The 21,838-nt window shown below is 38.9% G+C and overlaps 1 protein-coding gene and 1 non-coding gene across 3 annotated transcripts in view; one reads left to right on the plus strand and one right to left on the minus strand.

Annotated features, from left to right (window-relative positions):
• The window catches only part of LOC105473451 (WNT inhibitory factor 1), a 71,759-nt gene that overhangs the window by 4,683 nt on the left and 45,238 nt on the right, over positions 1-21,838 (plus strand). The gene's annotated exons all lie outside the window — the stretch shown is intronic.
• Positions 21,448-21,554, minus strand: LOC112425177 (U6 spliceosomal RNA). The gene has a single exon (XR_003016225.2). It is a non-coding gene; the product is annotated as a U6 spliceosomal RNA (small nuclear RNA).

Genomic DNA, 21,838 nt, shown 5'->3' on the forward strand with positions numbered 1-21,838 from the left:
GCCTGGCAGAAGACAATTTTTCTATGAACCGGGAAAGGGTGATGGTTTCAGGATGATTCAAGTGCATCACATTGATAGTGCACTTTATTTCTATTATTACTACATTGTAATATATAATGAAATAATTATACAACTCACCATAATGTGGGATCAGTGGGAGCCCTGAGTTGTTTTCCTGCAACTAGATGGTTCCATCTGAGGGTGATGAGAAACAGTGACAGATGACCAGGCATTAGATTCTCATAAAAGGTGCATAACCTAGATCCCTTACATGTGCAGTTCACAACAGGGTTCACAGTTCTATGGGAACCTAATGCCACTGCCGATCTAACAGGAGGCAGAGCTCAGGAGGTAATGCAAGCGATGGGGAACAGTCACCCACTGCTCACCTCCTGCTTTGCGGCCTGGTTCCTAACAGGCCATGGACCAGCATTGATATGTGGCCCAAGGGTTGGGGACCCCTGGTCTATAATATAGTGTATTCTGTTTGATTCCATTACAAAATAAGTTGGCAGACATAGAAAAAATCATTCGTTCAACATCTGATCTTCCAAGATGTAAATACCAGTTACATCTTCATCTATTATGTTTTGGTTTTTCTACAATGAATTCATTTATAATTTTAAAAAATATTTTACATCAAATGTGTATAAAAAGTGTGTGAGTTTAAAATTGTATGATATTTTGTATTATAAATAATTTATTATCTGGTATCATTTTTACACTGCTTATCACTCAACAAAATGATAACACCAATGACTGTCATGGGTCATTGTAACTATGGAGACCAAAGAATTTATTAATGCTCATCAGATTCTCATCAATTTCTTTTGAGGTCTGCCCAAATCTTTCTTGCCTGAAATCATTTTTCCTGAATTCTCCCTCTCCCTGCAATTCCCATTTTTCATGGACAACTTTGTCTCCATTTAACCTGATACTCATTTTCTGACATGCCTCTTCTCAAGGCTTTTAGATGAGAGAAGAATTTCTACTGCAAAAGCTTAGCCTTAATGGATTTTTAGTAATTAAGGGAAAATACTCTTTATCCTTGTATAAAGCTTTTCAATAGATGATATTTTTCAATGAGGCATGCTTTATTCTTTTTCTCTAAATTTGAGACAGGCAGGGGCCATGAGCATTAATTTTAGTTTTTCTAAATAAGGCACTAATTAAACATTTTATTTGGAAAATAACCCTTTCTAAGCCCAATGACTTTCAAGTAAAAATTTAATGAGAAGTTTTGTCAGACAAATCAGAATCAAACATTAGGATACCACTGCTGATTTCCATATGAACCAATTTGGTGTAAGACCAAAATGTTTTTATTTAGGTAGGTTATATAAATAGATCTTTACTTACAAGGGTCTCATAAACTTGATCTTGATAACTATAATATGTTCTATCACCTGCCTAAATATGCTAAGGTACTATGAATCTAGTACTTAGTTAACAACAGGGCATCTCTTTTGATGTTGCTTTTGTTTTGTTTTCTTTTGTTTCATTTTGTTTTAGCAGTGACAGTGGATTTATGCTGAGCCGTCTGTACTAGCTTTCCAACCTCCTTGTGACCAAGGGCTTGGATTTCTAAGATGGATGGCAAGGGTTGGAGTGAAATTGGTGTCTATGGAATAGAAATTCTCTGAGTGATGATAATCAACCAATATTAATTTCAAACCTACCACCTGGATTGCTAGGCAAGCTCTAGACATCTGTACCAACAGGTCCAGATCTTAAAGTGAGCTTTTTCTAGTGTATAGTGTGCAGAATTCTTATAACCACTAAAAGTCAGTGGGGTAGCTTCATTTTTCTGAATCTACAGATGTTTAAAAACAAAACTGAAGTGTTGCTGTGGATACAGGAGAAGAACAGGAGAATTTTGTCTGCTGCCCTGGGGATGTGGGAGGTCATGTGTATATTGTATAATAACTGGCTTTATGGAGTTAAGCTGCAGGAATGCGTTTGTTTTTATGTATAACCACTGAAAATAGAAAATATTAGATATGCTGAAGAGACAGCGTATCAAGTGAAACATTTTCCTACATGTAAAGTTTGTTACAAATGAGTTAGTGACACTAGCCTAGCTCCCTATCAATTTAAAAAAACTTCTTGAATTATTGAAAACTGTCAGAAGTAACAACAATAATAATTTAAAAATCAAATACAACAAAGGCTTAAGAACTTTGTCTGGATACTGGTATCTTTGTGAATGATTCCAGTCAGTATCATCCAAATTCAGCTTTAAAGTGAGAAAAGCACCATTGGAAAAAAGGGAAAACAGAAACAGGCCATTTATCTGACAATGGACTCACATAATTGCTAATTTTATAAAAAACAGAATCATCCTACTGATCTGTTTCTGTAATATAGTGTTTGATATGATGTAACACTGGTCCCATTACATTGGCTACAGTTTGCAATCTCAAGTTTCCCATTGGACTGGAGTTAGAGACTTATATTAAAAGTATTTTTTTTCCCCTTTCTTTCTCCCTTTGACATAAACCAAAAAAATAAAAAATAGGGTAAATTTTAATTCAAGAATTCCCCCTCCAACTTCAAAGGAACTGTCAAACACCCTTAAACACTTCTTTCCAACCCTGCAGTTATGGTAACACTTATTATTACGGAACTCCCTTAATGTGTACTGTCTACATTTTTTCCTAATAGAGTTATGATTGTTTTGGTAGTTACGACCCAAGTGGTTTCATACCTTTGCACTCCAGGGGTTTGCCGTCATACCTTAGTAGTGGTTTTATGTCACCAAATGGAGGAAATGCCTCATTTTCTGACCCCTGTTCCATGGTTTCAAAGTGGGAATGTGAATATGTTTACATACTGTGGGCATGATTTTTTTTCAGGAGGTACTCATATCAAAAGCACAACTTTAAACCTTTAATGTTTAGATTCTGCTATGCTGTGGTATTTTGCATTGTGGTGTTGTAGACATGCCACTAGGGATCAAAGAGTAATTCTGCAGAAAGCCCATTTCATTTAGCAAAGCAGGCATGTGCCAGCCATCTGTTGTATCTGCTGATAGAAAACAGCAGTAAGTTTCTCAAACTTTTGCCAGAAGGAAAAAAGGCCTTTATTGCTTAGAGGAGATGAGTTACAAGGTACCTTGTAAGCCACATCTGGTTTGATGGCAATTTACATGGCATATATGTAAACTCTGCTATGTCTTCCTTTCACGGTGGTGTAAAAGCATGTAAACAAACCCTCCACTGGCACCCTCCCTATTTATTCCTGATTCTAAATGGCTTGCACAAATAAAATCTTTGAAATTGTTGTGGTGAAGCAGAAAGGTATGATATCCAATAAAGCATTTTGTTTTGGATCGAACTGATTTAACTTAATTGTCCCTGATGAATAAGATGGGTGTGGTTAGGGAAAAACTTTGAGGACTTAGTTCAGCGAAAATATCCCTTATCCTGTTGCCGGACCTCTGGAGGAGGCCTTGTCAGTTCAGGGATTCTTTTACTGCAGTAATTTAGCCAATTCCGTAAAGTTACATGTGAGTAACTTGCTTACATTCCTATAGAACCTTGGTGGATGGCAAGTTGTTCTCCCGTGCAGCCTTTCTCTCCGACTCAAGCACTTAATCAACAAATACAGAGCTAGGTGCAGAGCATACAAAGAGAAATAAACCCAGTACCTGCCCTATAGGAGCTTGTACTCTAGATAACAAATATTAATCTCACTCATCCAAATGAGGTTAGGAAGTACAGGATTGGCTGGGGGGCCAAAGGAAGCCACTCTTCTTCCTGCCAGGGGAAGGAAGGGAGCCGGGGCCACTTTGCTGAGCTCACTGAGCAGGTGATGTTTGAATTAATCCCAAAGGATGAGTCCCATCAACAAGGGAGGAAAATGCCTTCCCAGGGGAGATCTCAGGCTGTCCTAATGCTTAGAGGTCTTAGAGGGGAAAACATATTCTAGGTGATCTTAAGGGGCTTTGTATCTCATCTGAAAAGTAATGGAAGCCCAGTGAAGGGAGGTCAGGGCCAAATAATGGAGAGAGAGTCTCGGGGAAGAGAAGTAGAAGATAGAAACAACTCAGGGAAGTTTCTCTCTTCTTGGCTATGGATAGAGTAGACGCAACATCTTGCAAATTTGTATTGAGTAAATTGTTGAGTATGTGTTGGGTCGGCAACAGTTTTTCCACAACCCTCATTTAGCTCTTCTTTCTTAATAAACTTTCAAAAGAGTTGCAATGATTAGTCTCACCTCTCAGCTCCAGGATGGTGTGTGTGTGTGTGTGTGTGTGTGCGTGTGCGCGTGCACGTGTGTGAGATTAGAGCCTGGAACTATAAAAAAATTCTTTTTGTGTGTACATAGAACTAAAACTAATTTTATTTTTTAATGGAGTCTAGAACTTTGAACATAACATAAAAGGGAGCTTAAATAAGGAAAATAATATGTTAATTGGAAAAAGAATTGACTTAGCATCTATTCTCAACTTCTACACTGCCTTTTTAAGTACCAGGAAAAGTACAAGAGAAGTATAGAAATTAAAGTTGGCAAGTGATCCTTAAGTTTACAAAATGAGAAGCTGAACACTGGAAACGGATTTATTTAAAATAAGCCTGCATCTTCAAATATTTGATTTCCTTTTAAAACTTACTATTAGCACAAACTCTAAAGTCACAGGACAATTACTCTCCTTCCCTGTTTTTCTCAGCTAGACATATGGATGTCTGTCCTTCTGAACTGTACATTTTTTCTTCTTTTTGGATTTTTTAGATGAATGTGATGAAAGAATCTTGGAAATTGTTAGGCATCTTTTGAAACCCATTCACCTGAATAAAATCTCACAGGGCAGCTGTGTGTTGTAGGTCTGGGACAAAGGGACAGTGGCAGGAGGGTAAGTTCCTAAGCTGGCAGCATGAGAAAGGAGATGAATGTAGTTTGCTTAGCTGCCCTGGGCCAGAACACAAATCATGCCCTGGGGGTAAAACATGATTAAGAACTAGTTCTCTGCTCTTGAGAAAATTAGAAGCTAACTGGAGAAACAGATATATAAGCATATCCTCTTAACGATTCCTGCAAAGTGATGTTGTAGAAGTACTGAAGTACTCCCAGGGGATGATGTGGGCATAGAGGAGAAGTAACTCCAGAGCTGAGTCTCACTATTGAGTTAGCCAAGCAAAAATGTGGAAGAGGGGATGGTTTTTAGGGAAAGGAAACAGCTTGAGGCAAGGCATAAAGACCAGAAATAGAGTTTTCTGGGGGAACTGGTACTTTGGTGTGGTTGGAGTGTCCAGTACAAGGTAGGAAGTGGAGAGGTAATCAGGGCTATCTTCTAGAGGTGTTTGTCCATCATGTGAAGGCATCTGGGACTTTAGTCTATAAGCAGTGGCAGGTCAGATAATGAAATATTAGAAAGCAGCGGAAAATGGGGTTGGAGATACATGTTTAGATTATCCCGTCACAGAGTGGAGGGTAGTTTTGAGGGTAGCTCAACTGTAAGGAGAGAAATCTGGGATTGAGAGGAGATCAGGGTTGAAGAGGAGGAAAAAACAGGTTGGATAAATATTTAGAAGATAAAAATCTGAAAATCTTGGTGCCGGGAATAAGGAGTGCCTCATTTCCTCTGCTCTGGTTCACTGACTTGGCAATAGCCTTGTTAGCTATCCTGTCTCCCAACCCCAAGCTCACCTTTCCTGCCTCAGGGCCTTTGCACGTGAAGCTTTCTCTGCCTAGAATGCACTCCCTTCAGATTTCTGCAGGGCTTGCTCCCTGGCTTCCCCTATGTCTCTGATTAAATGTCACTCCTCTTGAGAGGCTTCCCCTGACTCCCCTCTCTAATAAAACAGCCACCATTCCTTCCATCACTCTGAGTCTCCTACTCTACTGTATATTTCTTCATGGCTCTTAGAATAATGGTAATACTTGATTATAATAGGTTTTAATTGATTAACTCATCCATTCAATGTAAGGACAAGGGCTTGGTCCTGTTCATCATATATCTCCAGGTCCTGGAACAGCTCCTGGCACATAGTAGGCAGCTGATAATTATTTGTTGACTGAATGAATAAGCGAGGTAGGTCTCATTATGATTCCCATTGGACAGATAAGGCAACTGAGGCACAGAGGACCAGGGTCACACAACTAGTAAGTGTCAGAGCTGGGATTTAAACCTGGGCAGCCAGGATCCAGAGCCCTTGCTCTGACAAGTGCGAAATAAATGTATGAACACAGAGCTCCTAGTTTTAGGTTTAATGCACCTAGTTTGGGCTGGGGGTTTAATGCACCTAGTTTGGGCTGGGGGTTTAATGCACCTAGTTTGGGCTGGGGGAGTAGAGGAAGGCTTCACCGAGGAGACATGTAACAGTGGAACTGGAGCTCAAAGGATGTTCGTGAAGTTGTTTAATGAGCTGAGATGGGAGGAAGGCACAGGGAGAAAGGCTATCACAAGCAGGGGCAACAGAGTTGTGAAAGTGCATTCTGGGAAATGTTAATGAGGCTGGGACTTGGTGTGTGGAAAGGAGAACATTGGGGGCTGGGGGTAGGGGAGAGATGATGACATGAGGCTGGACATGTGGTCAGGGCCAGATGGAGAAACACTGTGGAAAGGTCACTTAACCCATTTGGGCCCCAACACTTTTATGTATAAGAAAAGCAATTTGGATTATCTCTAAACTTTCAAATTCTAAAATGTTATGATTCTATCTCTGAACTAAAACATCTGCAGTCATTTAACATTAATAGTAATATATTTCTACAAATGCACGATCTGTCTTCAGATTTTCAGAAATCGAAGCATAAAGATTCTCTTCTCCAAAATTGTATTATTTGTTGCCAAATTTTAAAAGATTCACCTCTGAATACCCTTTGTGTATCCTATTACTGTCATTAGTTACATGGTATATACTCTGGGCCAGGCACTCTTCTGAGTGCTTTACAGATCACCTCTCAGTGAATCTTCATAGTAACCTGAGACAGGCATTTCTTATTATCCCCAATTTGTAGACCAGGAAACAAGAGAAGAAGGAAATTAAGTTACTTGCCCAAGATCACATAGGTAAGAACACTTACCTATTTATATACACTACATATTTATATATTTCAGAGACTTTCCTCAGATCTGCTCTGACAACTTTTGGAATATCTTCTCATTCCAAAAAACAACAATTCAAAGAACGTTTTTCAGTGCTTACTATGTCCTTGGTCCTAAGAATACGAGTTTTAACTAATCTAACTGGCTTCAGGAAGTCACCAGCTGGAGAGAAGACTGTGGCATCATTAAGGCAATCATAGTAACTGTGATATTATGTATGTATATGGGAACCCAACCAAAGGGGCAAGTGGGAGCTGAAATCCAGCCCACACCTCACTTCTCAAGTTTGGATACAGAGCTGCCTCTGTCCAGAGGGGGAACTTCCACCTAATTTGTAGAGAGACTTCATATAGGTCATAATGCCCTAAGAAAGATGCTATGGGAATATAAAGCTGAGGATTTTGCTCCTGATTAGGTAAATTTGCAATTACTTACCTGCTGGAGAAGACATCACCAAGGAGGTAACAGCAGACCTGAGTCATGAAAGATGTTTAGTAGGCAGAGTGGCCAAGGCAGGTGGGGTTGAGGTGAGCACTTTAAGTATAATGAATAACCCATAGGGAAGTACATATAACTGAGAATCATTGTTGTAATTGGAAAATGACAATTATTTAGAACAGTAGGTTTTATGGAACAGAACTGAGGAATATGGGTCTAAGAAATAAGTTTGGGAAAGATTATGACAACTTAGGTATGCCACAGTTGACTTTGTCTTATAGATAATCAGAGTCATTGAATGCTTAAAAGTAGATAATAATGTTGTATCTGAATTCACAGAATTAGCTGGTCTTTGCAAGGGAAAAAGTAAGAGTAAATGAAACAGAGTTACTACAGGAGCAATAGAAGGGACAGGTTAGCACTTCAGAGTATAAATGTAAGGTAGGACTCTCTAAATGTAAGCCTATTGACTGGTAAAGTCCAGGGATATTCAACAGTTCTGTCTATGAGTGGTAACTTTGGTGACAGATGGAGGTAGATGATGGGATGCTTGACTAAGGACAAGGAGCCAATTAGGAAATTATCTGAGATACCACGAAAGGTGAGGAGCACCTGAACTAAGGCAGGCAGTGGAGAGGGAGGGAAAGTGCAATCAACAGGACTTATTGAGCATAGGTGTTAATGGAAATGAGGGAATAGAGGATGGCTCTGAGACTGTTGCATGGATAATGATGTCGTAACTAAGAAATAAATTACTACAGCAAAGGCAGAACAGTTTGGGCTGCAAACACCCGGGGATCCATTTGGAAATTCCTGGATACATATTTCCTACTGAACATTCAGATTGCAAAGTGTAGTAGACAATTGAAAAAAAATTGACTCTGAAGCTAAGACATGAAGTGGAGAATAGAAACATTGATTTTGAAGAGTGAATCCTCCTCCTCCTTCTCATCCTCCCTATCACCCTTCCTTCTTCTGACCTCCACTCAGTAAATATTTATTCAGGTCCTATCTAATACCAAAGCTTAGGTTGAACACAAACAAGACTAATGTAAATTGGATATGATGCTTGCCCTCAAAGGGATCACAATCTAATGTAGAAACAGATATTACCCATCTAACAATACAATATTAAACGTATTATAATTGCAGTATGAACAAGGTGCAATGAAAGTACTGAGAAAGGAGCGTTAACTCAGCTGGGGGAGGAGTGCATTATCTGCATAGGCTTCCTGGTGTTCTTCAGAGCATACCCTGAGACTGTCAAACTAAGATACTAACAAGTGGAACAACTTTTGCTCTGCTTAACTTTATGGCTTTTATGTATTTGAGATAATTGGGCCTAATATAGTCTGTCTTCCACTTGCCATTAATTCTTTGGAGATGAATATGACAAATGTCACTATACCACCAGGTGACAGAGCAAGTCAGCTCTTCCACATGAAACATCTGGAACAACCCTTGAGGAAACTTGTTTGTGGGAGCTGAAGACAGGCCCAAATAAACGTATATTTTAGGGCTTATTAGGATGCTTGTTTCCAAGGGCTATTTCAGTATCAATAATGGATGCACCACTGGGAGAATTCACATCTGAAGCCAAGTCCAGGTAGGAAATCTCCTACTTTATTTTTTTTATTTTTTAGATGGAGTCTCGCTCTGTTGCCCAAGCTGGGATGCAATGGCGCTGTCTCAGCTCACTCTAACCTCTGTCTCCTGGGTTCAAGCGATTCTTTCACTTCAGCCTCCTGAGTAGCTGGGTTTACAGGAGCCACCATGCCCAGCTAATTTTTGTATTTTTAGTAGAGACAGGGTTTCAGCATGTTGACCAGGCTGGTCTTGAACTCCTGACCTCAGTAATTAGTCCACCTTGGCCTCCCAAAGTGCTGGGATTACAGGCATGAGCCACTGTGCCAGGCCAGGACATCTCCTACTTTAGACAATAACCAGATGGATCCCAATAGACATGTAGAATTACTTTGATTCCTGCATGTTTGAAGCACGTTGAAGCAATCAATATTTTTATTCGCAGTTAGAACTCAATTAGGATTTGAGGTTGTATTTATATTGCTGTCACTTACAGCAGTAACCAGCAGATGGCAATGTAAAAGTTACTTTATGGAATTTTTCATCTCAACATTTTTTTTAAGCCCGCAGGTGCTCTCTGTATAACAGAAGCCCATTTGTGATCTTTATCTCACTCATTTCAATAGACCATTACTATATTCAGTAGATTGGAAAATAAAGTTTCCCAAATTTATTGCCACTGATACACTTAAAACTCATCAAAAGTTAGAACTTACCCTCATTAAAAATGTGAATGATTCATTACATACTGATTACATATTCTTTTTCTTTTAAGTAATTGCTCAAATTTAGGCAGAAATCAAGTTTTGAGTTATCTCTCCATGTTCATCCAATTTCTTCTTTGCCTTCTCTGGCTGTATCTTTAGAAGACATAGAAGAGCAGAATTGGAAGAGATTCCAGAGCTCATCTAACTCAGTGAGCTCAATCTTTCTCCAAAGTATCAATGAATTGTGGTCTCTCAGCCTCTAGTTGAACATGCCCAGTGGCAGGGAGCTCATTAAGGTGGGCTTTAAAAAATATTTTTGGGATGGGCGCAATGGCTCATGCCTATAATCCCAACACTTTGGGAGGCCGAGACAGGTGGATCACCTGAGGTCAAGAGTTCAAGACCAGCCTGGACAACATGGTGAAACCCCATCTCTACTAAAAATACAAAAATTAGCCAGGCGTGGTAGCGAGCACCTGTAATCCCAGCTACTTGGGAGACTGAGGCAGGATAATCATGTGAAACTAGGGGGCAGAGGTTGCAATGAGCCGAGGCACATCACTGCATTCCAGCCTGGGTAACAAGAGTGAAACTCCATCTCAAAAAAAAAAATAATAATATATATATGTGTGTGTGTGTGTGTGTGTGTGTGTGTGTTAAATCACATGAGTTAAATATATATATGTTAAATCACATGAGTTAACTAATCATGAGTTATATAATCATATATATGTGTATATATATGATTCTGTTAATCTTAGAAAGTTGTTTTTGTAATGAGTCCAAATCTGTCTTCCCAGTATAACTTGAATATCCCTGGACTCTACCAGTCTGTGGGCTTACTTTTGGAGATTCCTACCTTGCATTTGTACTCTGAAGTGCTGACCTGTCCTTATTGCTCGTGTAGGGGTTCTGTTTCATTTACTCATACTTTTTCCCTTGCAAAGACCAGCTAATTCTGTGAGTCCTTGGAAGAGTTCCACACACACCATCCTGAATGGAGATATCCTGACCCATGGTGCCACTGGTGAGAAGTCTGCTTCTCAGATCTGAGTGCAATCTGTCCATCCTTCTTAAGCTGTAAACACGCAAGGGTCAAGCTGGCCTGTATTCTCTATAGGACTTATGGCCTCAGAACAGCTTGGTGTCCTGTGCAGAAATGGAGAAGAGTCTACCCCTTTCCTTCATTTGGCAATGAACTTTGTCACTTGTTACCTAAAGCAGTGCAATGGTTTAGGTGTAGTTTGTCCCTGCAAAAAACCCTCTTGAAGTTTAATTGCCAGTGTGGTGGTGTTGGGAGGTGGGGCCCGGTGGGAGGTGTTTGGGTCATGGGGGCAGATCCCTCATGAATCTATTGGTACCAGTGTCACAGTAGTGGGTGAGTGCTTGCTCTTGTGAGACTGGATTAGTTTCCATGAAAGTGGGTTCTTAGAAAGTGGGTCAAGCATTCTCAGCTACACCCTGGTGCACTAGTCCAAGCCCCCACAAAATCCCTCATTTCCCTTAGTCGGCACGCACCTGCTTGCTTTCTGCTTCTCCGCCATGTTGTGACACAACACAAGGCCTTCCCCAGAAGTCAAGCAGATGCTAGTGCCATGCTCTTGGACTTTCCAGCTACCACAATCAAGAGCTAAATAAACTCTTTTAAAATTACCCAGCCTATTCTGTTATAGCAACACAAAACAGACTAATACAGGCAACATGGCTTAATACCCTGATCCCAGTGAAATACACCAATGTTAATTTTCTTCAGCCCATGTCCCTGTAGAAATCAGGCCTGGTCCTTAGGGCCAGGCCTTAGAATCTTTTAGTACAAATGTGTACCTCTAACTTCCTTCCCCCTTATTTCCTAGGCAACTGCATAAACAAACTCCCCATTAGTGGGTCCTTGGCATCTCATGCATGCCAGTGGGTGCCACAGACTACCAGAGACACAGCTGAACCCAAAATCCCAATTGGAGCTCTACTTCTATTATCCTGGTCACATCAGTAATTCCTGGTCTTGGTCCTCTCCTTGTCCTCTGGAGTCACTGGAGTATGTTTTAACCCCTTTCTTATTTGAAATCAGACCATAGGCATTTGAGACCACTCCCATCCCCTTTAAATCATCTTTTCTTTATGATAAACACCCCCAATTTCTTCAGCTACTTCATATATTCAGCTTTGCATTTCTTACGCCCTGACTCCTAAATACTTATCAAAAGTATAAAATTGTCACAGATGGACTTTACTGGTCTTTTACTCTTTATGCTCTAATGAGAAAAGAGTTGATTGCTAGAATGAGAAATTTACTTACTTACAGAATGTTAAAATCATATTTTGGTCTGTAAACCTTGTATTATGAACCAAACAAGAAGAAGGGGTGGTGGGGTGGAAGGAGGAGGAGTAGCAGAAGAAAATAGAGGAAAATGGTTAATGCTTATTAGGTATTGCTCATGTGCCAGTCATTGTGCTTATTACTTTTTATCATTATCTAATTTAATTCTCACAGCCCTATGAGATAAGCACTACTGATATTCTCATTTTACAAAAATGACAACTTGATCACAAAAAGGTTAAATAACTTGCCTGAGGTCACACAGCTAGTAGGCAGTAGAGCCGAGGTGTACACTCAGGTAGTCTGACTGCAGAATCCATGATGAATTGCAATTTGAGCTCTTTGAAATCAGAATATTTCTGAATCTTCATCTGTATTATTTAGACATTCTGTTGCGTACATATGAAGGGTATCCTGCTGTGTGCTGTGGAGGGTGAGTTTAAATCAAGACCCTGACCAAGAAGAGTTTATACTTTTAGAGGAAGTTAAAATAGAGTGACTTTAGTAAGTATTGGTTGCACTTGCTTGAAATTGTCTTTTTTAATAGGTCAAAATGCTTGAATTTTATGTGATTTAACCTAATAATAAGAACCGGCATATATTGGACATTTACTGTCTGTCAGCTACTCTTCTAAGGTAATTTACATGGATTATCTCATTTATCACTGGGACCAATTCTATGAACTAAAGGCACTCATTTTTTTGGTGGTGGGGTGGAGTCTTGCTGTGTCACCCAGGCTGGATTACAGTGGCATGAACATGGCTTACTGCAGCCTCAACCTCCTGGGCTCAAGCGATCCTTCCACCTCAGCCTTCCAGGTAGCTGGGACTACAGGTATGCACCACCATGCCCAGTTTTTAAAAACTTTTGTGTAGAGACAGGGTGCCACCAAGTCACCCGGGCTTGAAGCTACTATTTTTATTTCCATTAAACACGTAAGAAGTTAGAGCCACAAGGAAATTAAGCAACTTTCCCAAGGTCACACCTTAGTCACCTGCAGAGCCTGGGTTTGAACTCTAGCACTCAAATGCCAAGATACATGTACATACGTGTATATTATTTTACCTCTGTATTACACAGGGGTAGGCCTACCTGTCCACTCAAATCAATTTTTAAAAACGTAGTTTCATTTATAGAGTCCTATATATATCAAATCATCATATCCAAGATCTAGTTCAGAAGCCAAATAGAGCAAAATCCAGACTGGCTGAATATTTTTGATTCCCAAAGTTTGAACATTCATCTGGTTTCTCAGTTATCTGCAGGCTTGAGTTTAGAGTTTATTGCATGTCCAATATTGTCTAGAATTTGAGGAAGCATTCACTCATAAACTGAGAGATGAAGTGTAAATTGGTACAGCTCTCCTGAATTGAAGTAAGATGTTGTTCTATTATTCTGCTAACAGTAATGATACCTTTCATGTACTTAATCATTTAAAACATGCTTTTGGCCACACACGGTGGCTCATGCCTGTAATCCCAGCACTTTGGGAGGCCAAGGCAGGCGGATCACAAGGTCAGGATCAAGGTCACAGAGATCAAGACCATCCTGGCTAACATGGTGAAACCCTGTCTCTACTAAAAATGCAAAAAATTAGCCAGGCGGGGTGGCAGGCACCTGTAGTCCCAGCTACTCGGGAGGCCGAGGCAGGAGAATGGTGTGAACCCAGGAGGCAGAGCTTGCAGTGAGCAGAGATGGCACCACTGCACTCCAGCCTGGGCAACTGAGCGAGACTCTGTCTCAAAAAAAAAAAAAAGCTTTCATTTATTTTATCTCGTTAAGTTCATTCAGTCCTCCTAAAAACAGGAAAAATCATGCATTAGTGAAACTTTAGATAACTAAATATGAGGAATAACTGATAATTTATAGTAAGTGGCCTTTAGCCAAAAGTAAAATAATTGAAACCTGATCTTTAATATTTGTGCATTTTTCTATAATGCACAAAAGATTTGTGTGTTTGTGATTTAGAGAAAGGCTTTTGCCTTTCAATAGAAATATATAAGGGCCCAGTCAATAAATACTATTCGAATTATAAGGAAACATTTTGAGTGGAAAATATAAGTGGATTTCCATTTCATTACATAGTAAGCATAGACATACTTACCCATCATCTATTTTTGTACTCGATATTTTAGATATTTTTTGCCATCCATTCTTTCAGAAACTCTATATATTCAAGGCTTTTCTCAAATGGTATTTACTTGGTTGTAGATAGTTGTCCACCCAATATGAAACACTGCAAGCTAAGAGATGTGATTGAAACTACCCTTTTGGGTAGGACAGAGGGCCAGGACTAGGGCACAGCAAGCAAGGCACTCAGGGTGCTTGTATGAGCCTAGGAATGAGTGCCTCCATAAATTCACACCTGGGGACCTTGCCTGCCTAGTCCAAGGCCCTGAACTGAACATACTGGCAAAACATCACATGTGATGTTAATTTTATGTGTCAACTTGACTGGGCCTTGGGATGCCCAATTTGGTCACATACATTATTCTGTGTGTGTCTTTGAGGGAGTTTCTGTTTCTGGATGAGGTTAACATTTGAATCCATAGACTGAATAAAGTAGATTGCCCTCCCTAATGTGGGTGGGCCTCCAACAATCAGTTGAAGGCCTGAGTAGAACTAAAAGGCTGCCCCTCCTGTGGGGAGAGAACTCCTCCTGTTTGACTGCCTTCCAGCTGAAACACTGACTTTTAAGGACCATCAGACTGGAACTACACCATGGGCTTTCCTGGGACTCCAGCTTGCCAAATGAAGATCATGAGACTTGTCAGCCTCCATAATTATGTGAGCCTATTTCCTTATAAGAAATCTCTGTATATAACTCCTATTGGTTCTGTTTCTCTGGAGAACTTTGACCAGTATACCATGTATTCTGTCTTAACTGCCCACCAGTGAGAGAAGTTACTATCAAAGAGAAGCAAAAGGCAGCACAGGTTAAATCTTGATCAACTAAACTCTTAAGGGCCTCAGTTTCTTCAAGTACTAAAGGAAATAATTAAATTACTCGTTACAATGGCAGCAAAATGCAGTTGCATAATGTGTACAAAATTCTTGACACATGGTAGACAATGAAAAAGTAGGGTCTTTTCTTCCCTTTGTAATAATGAGCTGTTAGTGCTAGGTGAAAGTCATTCGGTCAAAGAAAGCTGGTCCGCCTGATCCCAAGCTGGGGGATATGCTGGCAAGATGCCCAGATGCCCCTCTAAGTGAATGGTGTTCCACTCTCTGGACTCAGAGTGTCACATTGAGCTGACCTCAGGAGACCTGTCCCAGACCAGCTCCCACACCAGCTATCTGAGTCCTCAGACAAGTATTTCACTTTTGTCCTCATTGGTAAATTATAGGGTTTTTTTTTTTCCAGTTCTAAAATGTCTGTGATTTATGATTGGTCACTATCATTTCTGCATTGTTCTTAGTTTTGCATTTGAATTTAAATCACAGTAAGAAAAATAGCATGGACAATACAATTACTTGTAACAAAAATAGAGCAAATTTTGAGAGAATTAACTTTTCAAAATACTGTTTGCTAGATTAATGTTAATAAAATTTCTTAAATTCATTTTAGGCAGTTTTTGTCTGGTTTCTCTATTAGCTTGATTTCAGTGTCTTCAATTTGACTAATAAACAGACTTTAGGAGTTATACTCTGAGGCCGGTAGACAGAATTAATTACTAATTACTATTACTGTATTACTAGTGCTTATACTGTAAGACCTCCTCAAATGGTAGCTTCTTTCTAGATATTCATGACATTTATTCCTGGCTTGGCTCTTTACAAACAACTGAGAAATTGACTCTGAGATTTAGTCTCTCTGTTACAAATTGAGGTTTTTATATTGCTAGTTGTCTTTGTAGTAATTATAACTTGCAAAACATTTTACTCATCAAAAACATAAATTGGACTTCATTAAAGTTTGTAGTACTTAATTTCCTGGATATAACTATTTCTTTATATGAATCCTGACTGAGTTTTAAGTTCATTACATTTTTCCATCATAAATTAGCACACCCTTAAAAATATTTGGAAAATACCAAAAAGGAGAAAGAAGAATGGGAAAAGAGCATTCATATATCGTTAATTCGCCTAAGAAGATTTGTGTCCTTTTTGTTTGTTTTTTGCTTAAGGGCAGTAGGGTAGTTTCCCATGTTATTACATACTCTGTAAACATGGTTTTTTTAAGTGGCTACACAATATTTTGTGGTATTTTATTATTTCGTTTTTGTAGAGATGGGATCTCACTATGTTGCCCAAGCTAGTCTTGAACTCCTGGGCTCAAGTGATCCTTCCACCTCAGCCTCCCAAAGCGCTGGCATTACAGGTGTGAGCCACCATGCCTGGCCCTATTCTGTGGTTTATTTAAACATTCTATTTAAATGTTACATATATATATATATATGTATATATATTTTACTATTACAATTAACACTGTGAAGAACAACTTGATGCATAAAGCTTTTTCTGTTTTAGGATGTCTGCCATAAGACTGAGTTCCAGAAGCGGAATTTCTGAGTCAAATTGCCAATTATTCTATGGGCTCTTGGCACATACATTATTGCTGAATGGCTCGTAATGACTACTCCATACTTCCAGCAGAATTATTCAAGAATCTCTTTTTCAGTATGCTTTTGTTGCTTTTTAAAAATCCTCCAAATGAAGCTTTCCAAGTAGTAATGATAATTGTTGATTTGTGCCTACATTTTTGTTCAGTTAGGACGAGTTTTTCTCAGTAGGAATTTTATACTGTAGGGGGCAGTGGGGGATCAGTAAGTGGTAGGTGAGTGATCCTCCTCCCTTTTCATCAGGGCTGTTAAGATCCCTCAAGTTTAGAGGCTTTGCATGGGGATGACTATAATTGTGAACACGGGACCCATCAGATGGATACTACATTATAAATTGTACTTCTAGCCTACAAATACAAAACTAGTAGGTAATTACTAAAAAATAAACCAAGTAATTCCTTTTGAACATAATAAGGAAGCATATTTTCTACTACTTTTAAATGAAGGAGTAAAATATTTTTATGAGTTTCTTTGTATGCTTCATATACATGTACACATGCGTTTATTCATAAATATTTTAAAATGACAGAGTTTGGAACATTTATTTTTGTAGAAATGCTTTAACATTTTTTTAATATTAAGCAATTTATTCTCCCAATGCTCAGAGGTGTTATTTCCTCAATTTTCTTAAGGACAAAATAGAGTGGGATTAACAAGTGGATCAACGTCAAAACAAAGAGTTATTGTCATTACTGGCTGGAAAATAGGACTTTTTAAGAGAAAGAATGTGTATACTACATTGTATAAAAATGAGGAAACTGAGCTAACAAATACATTCTTATGGGTGCTTGTAAAAGAAAAGGCAAATTAACTTGCTAATCAGTGCTCCCAGAGCTGTATATCAAAGTGGAAGAAGAGGAAAGAGTAGATACAGGAGAGTCTTTGGAGAAAGTACCCAGGCAGCCAAAGAGCTGGCTTCACTTGAACCAGCCGTCTTGATATCTGAGTAAATACTCTGTTTCAGGCTTTGAAATGTCTGTTAACTTCTGCTAAATTTGCTCTCTATGGAATAAAACAGTTCAAGGTGGCGGGTAGGGGAGAAGGGGAGCCTGGTAGTCATACACAAATTATTGTTTATAGACTGCTGGCCTCTCTGCTGCAGAGCATCTTCTGTAGCCACTTCAAAGGCAGGAGCATCACATGGCTTATTTGAGCAAAATCTGCTGCGGTGAACATGCGGCAAACAGGAGGGAAATGGGCAGATCTGATGGAGGGAAATGGGCAGATCTGATGGAGGGAAATCATTCTGAACCATTCCCATTGGCTCACTCTAAGTAATCTCATAAATTGGCTATCAAAAGATGTCTATACATTTTGAAAACATCAGGAATTGATAAAGGCAAATATATGTCTCCAAAGAGATGTATGCACCAAATTTCTAGGTTTGCATGTGTTTCCGAGAAGATTGCTTATTAGATCTTAGGTCACTGAGAGTACAGAACAATTATGCTGGGACTTTTAAGACCTAAGTCTACTTTGAGCTCATCAATTCTCTACCTAGGTATGTACGCAGAATGAGCTATATTCTCTTCCCAAATGCTCAGGACTCTATATTAATATAATCTTAGAAGAAATTGCTAAGGGCTTCCTTAGAATTCTGAACTTTTAGAAGGGAGAGAATATTAAAGATTAGTTCAACCACCTCACTTTTCAGATGAGGAAACCAAGGACTAGAAATGATGACCGACTTCTCAGAAGGAGTTAGCAACAGAGCTAGCTAAAGGGCACATGTTTTTTGACAACCAGGGCAGAGTTTTTCACTGTACTTCAGTCTTAGGATACAAAATCACCATATCACACTCCTATAAAATGTGGAGAGAAAAAGTTACCTACAGTTTTTCTCTGGAATGGAGTATGGGGAAGGCCATTGATCTGTTTTTGTGTTGTCCAGTACACACACACACACACACACACACACACACACACACACAGACTTTAATGTTCAATTCTGAGGCAGTAGCTGAGAGGGCTAGTTGCAGGCTTACTTGGTGACTCAGTTCTGGCCATGATCCATTTTGCCCAGCACAGTGCCCAGGACATGGTAGGTATTGAACAATAGCAAAATGGAAGTAGTTTGTGTGGGGGCCATATGGTATCATAAAAAGCATGCTGAGCCAGTCCTGACTGGTTGGGCTTTGGAAATGTAAATTAACCTACCTGGTCCTCCACTTCCCCATATGATCTCTTAGAATTTTTCCAGCTCTAAAGTAGTATAAGTGTTGTGATCTGCTATTTTCCCTTAGAAGGGCTTTGTGAAGACTGGCCTGTTTACAAAGCTTTCTGAGATTCCTTATTATGGACATTCCAACAGCATCAAAAGGAACTACAGATACAGATTTTTCAAACAGAGTTGAAAAGTGTTTAACAGTCAGATAATATATATGTTTAAAAATAGTACTATTTTTACATGACTTTGAAAAATTGGCCTGACCCTATGTTAACCTATTTCTAAAAGTCTGTGTCCATAAATTGACTTACTTTATCCACTGCCTCTGGAGCAGGAAAGACATTATGCTAGCACAACATGTACTAACCCTGATGTGCTGTTGTCCTTCTCTTAATTTGTTTTATAACTTTGGCTCCTTCTTGGAGATGAGTTCTTTTCACCAGAATCTGCCAATCCTAGAATTAAAACTCCTCTCTTCCTCACTTCTTCCATTTAGTAAACATGTTTTTCCTCTATGATACTATAACATTTTGAATTTTAATTTCCTCTAATCATATCACACAAGTGATACGATACAATCAAAGAAAATTAAGGGAAAACACCAAAGACAGAAATACATAAAAGACAATGCTAAGGTAATTATAAAAATGGCAACAGAAAGAGTTCTGTGGAAAGATTTACTCTCTGGGCAGGAGATAATTTAGAAATAAACGTTGAGGAAGGACTTGATTTTTTGAAACAAAGTGATTTTGGAGGGATCAGGAAAAGTAACATAGACTAGTATGAATCAATGATAAGACTTGGGAGTGGGAAAAGTAGGAAAAAGAAGTAGGCAACGTGAGCACCTTCATATTTGTATACATTTTGTATACATTTCTATACATTTTGAAAACATCAGGAATTGATAAAGGCAAAGATATGTCTCTATCATATCTTTTGTCAAAGTCACTAATAAGAGTATCTAATAGATTGGTTTCTGAGACTAACCTGAATAAAATACCACGCAATGTGTCCACCAGGCTGATACAGGTTTTTGCTTTGGGTGTGGCTCTTAAGTCTATTGTTTAGCCATCCCCTAGAATGGTAGAGGCTAGATTTCCCATTTTGTAACTATGGAGGTAGATATCTCTGTTGTTTCCTGTCCTCCCTTTTGAGCAAAGACATCAATTTAATATGGCATGGCTTGCATCTTGTGACTCTATGTTGGTATCTAGGTTGTTCATCTAGCCATTAATAAAGCCATGAAAACAAATATTGATACTGACTGGTGTATAATTCTCAGAGCTGTTCTTTTTTTTTTTTTCTAAGGTGAATAAAAGAGGCCCAGTTTTCAGAGCTCTTAGTGTCCATACATCCACACAAATCATGAATCAGATTACATCAGCCTTGCTGATTTGGATACCTCGAGTTTTTTTCTATTGATCTGTTTCTTTCTTTCTTTTTTTTTTTTTTTAAGTTCTGGGATACATGTGCAGAATGTGCAGGTTTGTTACATAGGTATATGTGTGCCACGGTGGTTTGCTGCACCTATCAACCTGTCATCTAGGTTTTAAGTCCCACATGCATTAGGTGTTTCTCCTAATGTTCTCCCTCCCCTTGCCCTCCACCACTGACAGGCCCCAGTGTCTGTTGTTCTCCTCCCTGTGTCCATGTGTTCTCATTGTTCAACTGCCATTTATGAATGAGAACATGTGTTGTTTGGGTTTCTGTTCCTGTGTTAGTTTGCTAAGAATGATGGATTCCAGCTTCATCCATGTCCCTGCAAAGGACATGATCTCATTCTTTTTTATGGCTGCATAGCATTCTATGGTGTATACATGCCACATTTTCTTTATCCAGTCTATCATTGATGGGCATTTGAGTTGGCTACAAGTCTTTGCTATTGTAAACAGTGCTGCAATAAACACACGTGTGTGTGTGTGTCTTTATAATAGAATGATTTATTATACTTTGGATATATACCCAGTAATGGGATTGCTGGGTCAAATGGTATTTCTGGTTCTAGATCCTTGAGAAATTGCCGCACTGTCTTCCACAATGGTTGAACTAATTTACACTCCCACCAACAGTGTAAAAGCATTCCTATTTCTCCACATCCTCACCAGCATCTGTTGTTTCTAGACTTTTTAATGATTGCCATTCTAACTGGCATGAGATGGTATCTCCTTGTGGTTTTGATTTGCATTTCTCTAATGATCAGTGATAATGAGCTTATTTTTATGTATTTGTTGGCCGCACTTATGTCTTCTTTTGAGAAGTGTCTGTTCATATCCTTTGCCCACTTTTTGATGGGGTTGTTTGTTTCTTGTAAATTTGTTTAAGTTCCTTGTAGATTCTGGATATTAGACCTTTGTCAGTTGGGTAGATTGCAAACATTTTCTCCCATTCTGTAGGTCGCTTGTTCATTCTGATGATAGATTCTTTTGCTGTGCAGAAGCTCTTTAGTTTATTTAGATCCCATTTGTCAATTTTGGCTTTTGTTGAAATTGCTTTTGGTGTTTTAGTCATGAAGTCTTTGCCCATGCCTATGTCCTGAATGGTATGCTTAGGTTTTCTTCCAGGGTTTTTATGATTTTGGGTTTTACATTTAAGTATTTAATCCATCTTGAATTAAGTTTTGAAAAATATGGAATGTTTCACGAATTTGCGTGTCATCCTGGCACAGGGGCCATGCTAACCTTCTCTGTATCGTTTCAATTTTAGTATATGTGCTGCCTAAGTGAGCAAAATCTGTTTCTTTTCTTTTCTTCTTTATGTAGCCTATTTCCTTCTATTACAACTGGAGTCCTAATAAGCTCACTGATATTTTCTTTAGTTATACTGAAGATATTCAAAAACCTGATCTCTCTCCCCTTTGCTGTTACTGGTCTTTGATCATCCTTTTTTTGTGTGCAAGACACTTGAAATTACCTTTACAAAATAAACTGGACTATTGAAAATAGACTGATAGATCGTTATCATCTCTGCCTCTAGGAATTATAATCAAATAGAGGAGATATGGGGCCAAATAT

Source organism: Macaca nemestrina, chromosome 10, assembly GCF_043159975.1.
Source record: "Macaca nemestrina isolate mMacNem1 chromosome 10, mMacNem.hap1, whole genome shotgun sequence".
In the NCBI taxonomy this organism is placed as follows: domain Eukaryota; kingdom Metazoa; phylum Chordata; class Mammalia; order Primates; family Cercopithecidae; genus Macaca; species Macaca nemestrina.